The sequence below is a fragment of the Myotis brandtii genome, unplaced genomic scaffold, assembly GCF_000412655.1.
Source record: "Myotis brandtii unplaced genomic scaffold, ASM41265v1 scaffold314, whole genome shotgun sequence".
NCBI classification, from domain to species: Eukaryota; Metazoa; Chordata; class Mammalia; order Chiroptera; family Vespertilionidae; genus Myotis; species Myotis brandtii.
This window is the reverse complement of record NW_005362033.1, coordinates 9121-16128: the sequence shown is the minus strand read 5'-3', so window position 1 is coordinate 16128 and position 7008 is coordinate 9121.

Genomic DNA, 7008 nt, shown 5'->3' with positions numbered 1-7008 from the left:
CGCAGAGCCGAGTGGGTGTCCCGCAGGCTCGGCCCTGGAGGGGACTTGGCCCCGCCTGTGCCCAGCGCATCTAGACCTGGAGCTGCCGCGGGACCAAGACAGGCCTGGCATGTCCTACTTTTTAAATTGTAGCGCCCTCAGGAGAAACATTGGATTAAATAACTCAATTAAATTTTAAATTAAATGAACGTGATCACAATGATCTACATTTAATTCCTTCTTATGAGCAACGCACGGCGGAGGAACGACTCTGTGGGTGGACGCGGCGGCCACCGCCCTCCCTCCTCCAGGAGCCTCTCCTCCTGGCAGATGGCGCTGCGGCCCGTGTGACCGCACTGAGCGTCCCAGGAAAGGCCGTCAGTGTGGGACCTTCCTGGGCGCTGGACACGCTGGAGAGTCCGCAGCTTCAGAGGAGGCGGGGGGGCAGGAGGAGAGGAGAGAGCAGGTGGGACAGCCTCGCAGAGCCGCGGGGGGCTTGGTGCGACAGGGGGCAGGCAGACCACACGGGGCTGCAGGTCCTGCCTAAGCCTCTAGACCAGCGGTTCTCAACCTGTGAGTCGCGACCCCTTTGGGGGTCGAACGACCCTTTCACAGGGGTCGCCTAAGACCATTGGAAAACACATCTATAATTACATATTGTTTTTGTGATTAATCACTATGCTTTAATTATGTTCCATTTGTCACAATGAAATTGGGGGTCACCACAACATGAGGAACTGGATGAAAGGGTCGGGGCGTTAGGAAGGTTGAGAACCACTGCGTCTACGGTCTCTTCAGGGCAAGGGGCGTCACCGGAGGCCTTGAAGGCGGAGAGACGCCGCCTGACAGAACAACAACAGCAGGACCCTCCCTGCCTCAGAGGGGAGCCGCCTCCGCCTCCACGGAGAGCCCTGCTGGTCTAACGGTGCTCTCCCTGCAGCCGGGCAGTCATCAGCCCAGTGGTCAGAACTGCTTCCTTGTTCTCTTCCCAGTTTTGGGGAAACAAGGTTCTTGGGCCCAGTCAGTCCAAAGGAGAGTTTGCCCCGTTCTTGAATCTTCTGCGGCCGGCAGCTCCGCCTCCCTTTTGAAGGGGTTCCGTTTATGTTCTTTACAATCTCGTGTTCATTCTGGCCTTTCTGCTAGGAATCCCTCAGAATTCTTGGTCGCAAGCAACAGAAGTGACTGTCCTCCCAGGTGAAGGGGTTTCCCGGCTCAGTCTCAGGGCTCATCGCATGGACAGAACGCTCCAGCTCTGAGGAGGCCGGGGGAGGGCCTGGCATCTGGCCAGGACTCTGCCGGGGCCCTTGCCCCAGATGTGACACTTCAGAGTCCCAGGCAGGAGCGGCCTATTGGCCAAACCTGAGTCTGGTTCATTTCGCTTTCACAGTGGGAACCAGGACAGTGTCCACCCAGGATTCCATATGGGAGGCTCCCTCCCGAATGAAAAGGGGTTGGAGGTTGTGCAGCCACCACACCCAACACACACGTTCACTATACCTCCCTCTCTGCCTGTCAACTCCTACTCATCCCTCAAAACCCATTCTCACCGGCTCTGCCTTTGCAGGGTTCTTCTATTGGTCACTCCTTCTTCAGGGTTCCCACAGCCCCTCCCCCTCTCCGCCCCAGTCACACAGGCCGCCATGTCCACGTGGAAGTCTGTGTCCTGTACCAGACTCTGCTCCTGGAGGCAGAGGCTGAGCATTAGTTAAGCGGCAGGCACGGTCTCGCACACTCTGTGGTTAACGCATTGCATTTTCACAGCAGCTGTGGGAGCTGGGTCCTATGGCCTCTCCCATTTACACAGGACGAAAGCCAGGCAGAGAGACGCTAGGCAATGTATCCAAACCACAGAGCCAGAGGGGGCAGAACCAGGCTGCCTGGCTCCAGGGCTGGTGAATGAAGGGTGTTTACCCCCCTAGAGACAGCCCCATCCAGGGTAGGGTCTGGTCACTGAGCTCATTCCCTCCTCCTCCCTTTCCCTCCCCCTGAGTGGGTTAATCAGGCTAAGTTAAAAGCTCCGCATTATTCAAAAAATTTTTAAATTTTATTGTTGACATTATTACAGATGTCCCCCATTTTACCCCCCTTTGCCCACCTCCACTCAGCCCCCACCCCCCACTGTTGTCTACATCCATGGATTATGCATATATGTTCTTTGGCTAATCTTTTCACCTTTTTCATCCAGTCCCCCCACCCCCTTCCCTCTAACACAGTGGTTCTCAACCTTCTGGCCCTTTAAATACAGTTCCTCATGTTGTGACTCAACCATAAAATTATTTTCGTTGCTACTTCGTAACTGTAATGTTGCTACTGTTATGAGTCATTATGTAAATATCTGATATGCAGGATGGTCTTAGGCGACCCCTGTGAAAGGGTCGTTAGACCGCCAAAGGGGTCACGACCCACAGGTTGAGAACCGCTGCTCTAACATTTGTCATTCTGTTTCATTTTGGTTTTATTTTTAAAAAATATTTTTATTGACTTCAGAGAGGAAGAGAGAGGGAGAGAGAGATAGAAACATCAATGATGAGAGAATCATAGATCGGCTGCCTCTTACATGTCCCCTGACTGGGAATCAAGCCCTATCCTCTTGTTTCATAGGTCAACACTCAATCATTGAGCCATACCAGCCGGCTTGGTTCTATTTTGTTCGTCAGTTTATTTTGTTACTTAGATTCCACATATGAGTGAGATCATGTGATACTTGTCTTTCTCTGACTGACTTATTTCATTTAGCATGATACTCTCCAGGTCCCTCCATGCTGTCTCAAAGGGTAAGAGATTTTTTATTCTTACTGCTGCATAGTATCCCATGGTGTAGATGTACCACAGCTTTTATCCACTCATCTACTGACGGGCACTTGGGCTGTTTCCAGACCTTAGCTATTGTGAATTGTGCTGCTATGAACATATTCTTTGGAATTGGTGTTTTGAGTCTCTTAAGATATATTCCCAGAAGTGGGATCACTGAGTCAAATGGCAGTTCCATATTTAATTTTTTGAGGAAACTCCATACTGTTTTCCACAGTGGCTGCATCAGTCTGCATTCCCACCAGCAGTGCACGAGGGTTCCCTTTTCTCCACATCCTCACCAGCACTTGTTGTTTGTTGATTTGCTGATGGTAGCCATTCTGACAGGTGTGAGGTGATGCCTCATTGTCGTTTTAATTTGCATCTCTCAGATGATCAGGGACTCTGAGCCTTTTTCCATTTGCCTCTTGGCCTCTGTATGCCCACTTTGCAGCAGTGTCTGGATAGGTCCTTTGCCTGTTTTTCAATTGGATTGTTTGTTTTCCTGGTGTATAAGTTCTTTTAAAAGTATTTTGGAGATTAGCCCCTTATCAGATGGATCGTTGGCAGATATGTTCTCCCACACGGTGGGCCCCCTTTACATTTTGGTGATGGTTTCTTCTTTTTTTAATTCTCACCCGAGGACATTTTCATTGATTTTTTACAGAGAGGAAGGGAGATAGAGATAGAGAAACATCAATTTAAGAGAGAAATATTGATGGGTTGCCTCCTGCACATGCCCCAACCAGGACCAGGGATTGAACCTGCACCCAGGCATGTGTCCTGACTAGGAATCAAACCCACGACATTTCGGTGCCGGGGATGATGCTACCACCAACGGAGCCACACCGCTGGGCTCGATGGTTTCTGTTGCTGTGCAGAAGCTTTTCAGTTTGATGTAGTCCCATTTATTCTTTTCCTTTGTTTCCCTTGTCGTAGGAAATATAGCAGCAAAAATATTGCTCTGAGAGATGTCTGAGATTTTACTGTCTGGGTTTTCTTCTAGGATTTTTATTGCTTTGTAACTTACATTTAAGTCTTTCATCCATTTTGAATTTATTCTTGTGTATGGTGTAAGTTGGTGGTCTAGTTTCATTTTTTTTTTGCGTGTGTCTGTCCAATGTTTCCAACACCATTTATTGAACTTAACTCCATTTTATGCTGTTGCCTCCTTTGTCAAATATTAATTGACCATAAAGGCATGGATCAATTTCTGGGGTCTCTGTTCTGATCTATATGCCCGTTCTTGTGCCTGGGCTGTGTTGATTACAGTGGCTTTGTAGTATAACTTGATAGCCAGTATTATGATCCCTCCAACTTCGTTCTTCTTTCTCAAGATGGCTGAGGTTATTTGGGGGCATTTTTTGGTTCCATATAAATTTTTGCACTATTTGTTCTAGGCCTGTGAAATATGCTGTTGGAATCTTCTTAGGAATTGCATTGGATCTGTAGATTGCCTGGGGTAGGTGGACATTAATGGTGTTAGTTCTTCCAGCTCATGAACATGACATATGCTTCCACTTGTTTGTATCTCCTTCAGTTTCTTTCTTCCGTGTCCTATGGTTTCCCAAGTGCAGGCCTTTACCTCCTGTGTTAAATGTATTCCTGGGTCCCTTATTTTTCTTGTTGCAATAGTAAGTGGGATGGTTTCTTAGTTTCTCTTTTTGGTAGTTCATTATTGGTGTATCAAAATGCCACTGATTTCTGAATATTAATTTTGTATCCTGCTACTTTGCCGAATTCATTTATTAGATCTAGCAGTAGGGTTTTCTATGTACAATAAAATGTCATCTGTGAATAATGAATTTTACTTCTTCCTTTCCACTTTGGATGCCTTTTATTTCTTCTTCTTTTCGGATCATTGTGTCTAAGACTTCCAGTACTATCTATACTAATAAAAGGGTAATATGCTAATTAGACTGGGAGACCTTCCAGACGTCCTTCTGGACAAAGCCATGGTGGTGGGGCCGAAGCAGAGGCAGTTAGGGGTGATCAGGCCAGCAGGGGCGGCAGTTGGGGGTGATCAGACTGGCGGGTGGGGGACAGTTGGGGGCAATCAGGCTGGCAGGGGAGGCAGTTGAGGGTGATTAGGCAGGCAGGCAGGTGAGTGGTTAGGAGCCAGTGATCCCGGATTGTGAGAGGAATGTCCGACTGCCGGTTTAGGCCCAATCCCACAGGGGTCGGGCCTAAACTGGCAGCCGGACATCCCCCGAGGGGCCCCAGATTGGAGAGGGTGCCGGCCGGGCTGAGGGACAACCCCCCTCCGTGCACGAATTTCGTGCACCGGGCCACTAGTGTTGAATAAGAGTGGGGAAAGTGGACATCCCTGTCGTGTTCCTGATCTTAAGGGAAACGCTTTTAGTTTTTGAGTATGATGTTAACTGTAGGTTTGCCATATATGGCCTTTATTATGTTGAGGTATGATCCCTCTATCCCACTTTGCTGAGAGGTTTTTTAAAAATCATAAACAGGTGCTGAATTTTATCAAATGATTTTTCTGCATCTATTGATGTGATTATGTGATTTTTGTCTCTCAATTTGTTTATGTGATGTATCACATTTATTGATTTGTGAATATTGTACCAGCCTTGCATCCCTGGAATAAATCCCACTTGGTTATGTTGTATGATCTTTCTAATATATTGCTGGATTCGGTTTGCTAATATGTTGAGGATTTTAGCATCTATGTTCATCAGGAATATTGGCCTTTAATTTTATTCTTTGTAGTGTCTCTATCTGGTTTTGGAAGAAACTTTGGATAATTCTAGCCTCATAAAAAGAACTTTGAAGTGTTCCTTCCTCTTGAATTTTTTGGAATAGTTAGAGGAGGGCAGGTGTTAGTTCTTCTTTGAATGTTTGGGAAAACTCCCCTGTGAAGCCATCTAGTCCAGGACTTTCATTTGCTGGGAGTTTTATTTTTTATTTTTATTACAGCTTCTATTTCATTAGTTGTTATTGGCCTATCCAGACTTTCTGATTCTTCTTGATCCAGTTTTGGAAGATTGAATGTTTCTAGGAATTTTTCCATTTCTCCCAGGTTGTCCAATTTGTTGGCACATAGTTGTTTGTAGTATTTTCTTACAATCCTTTGTATTTTCTTGGTATTAGTTGTTACTTCTCTGCTTTCATTTCTGATTTTATTTATTTGGGTCCTCTCTTTTTGTTTCTTGATGAGTATGGTTAAAGGTCCACCAGTCTTGTTTATCTTTTGAAAGAACCAGCTCTTTGTTTTATTGATATTTTGTATTTTTTTGTAGTCTCTATGTCATTTATTTTTGCTCTGATTTTTATCATTCTCTTCCTTCTACTTACTCTGGGCTTTTCTTGTTGTTCTTTTTCTTTTGTAATTTAAATTCTTTATTGTTTAAAGTGACATGCCCTTACCCCCCCCCGCCCCATCTGTGTCCATTGGTTATGCTCATATGCATGCATACAAGTCTTTTGGTTGATCTCTTACCCCCTCACCCCCCGCCTTCTCACATAGGTTGGGAAGTCTATTCGATGCTTCTATGGCTCTGGTTCTATTTTTGTTCATCAGCTTATGTTGTTCATTATCTTCCACAAATGAGTAAGATCATGTGATATTTATCTTTCTCTGACTGGCTTATTTCACTTAGCACAATGCTCTCCAGTTCCATCCATGTTGTTGCAAATGGTAAGAATTCCTTCTTTTTTATAGCAGTGTAGTATTCCATTGTGTAGATGTACCACAGTTTTCTAAGCCACTGTTCTGCTGATGGGCACTTAGGCTGTTTCCAAATCTTAGCTATTGTAAATGGTGCTGCTGTAAACATAGGGGTGCATATATCCTTTCTGATTGGTGTTTCTGGTTTCTTGGGATATATTCCTAGAAGTGGGATCACTGGGTCAAATGGGAGTTCCATTTTTAATTTTATGAGGAAACGCCATAGTTTTCCACAGTGGCGGCACCAGTCTGCATTCCCACCAGCAGTGCACGGGGGTTCCTTTGTCTCTGCATCCTCTCCAGCACTTGTCGTTTGTTAATTTGTTGATGATAGCCATTCTGACAGGTGTGAGATGGTACCTAATTGTTGTTTTGATTTGCATCTCTCGGATGATCAGTGACTTTGAGCATGTTTTCATATGTCTCTTGGCTTTCTGAATGTCCTCTTTTGAAAAGTGTCTATTTAGGTCCTTTGCCCATTTTTTGACTGGATTGTTTATCTTCCTTTTGTTAAGTTGTATGAGTTCCCTATAAATTTTGGAGATTAAACCCTT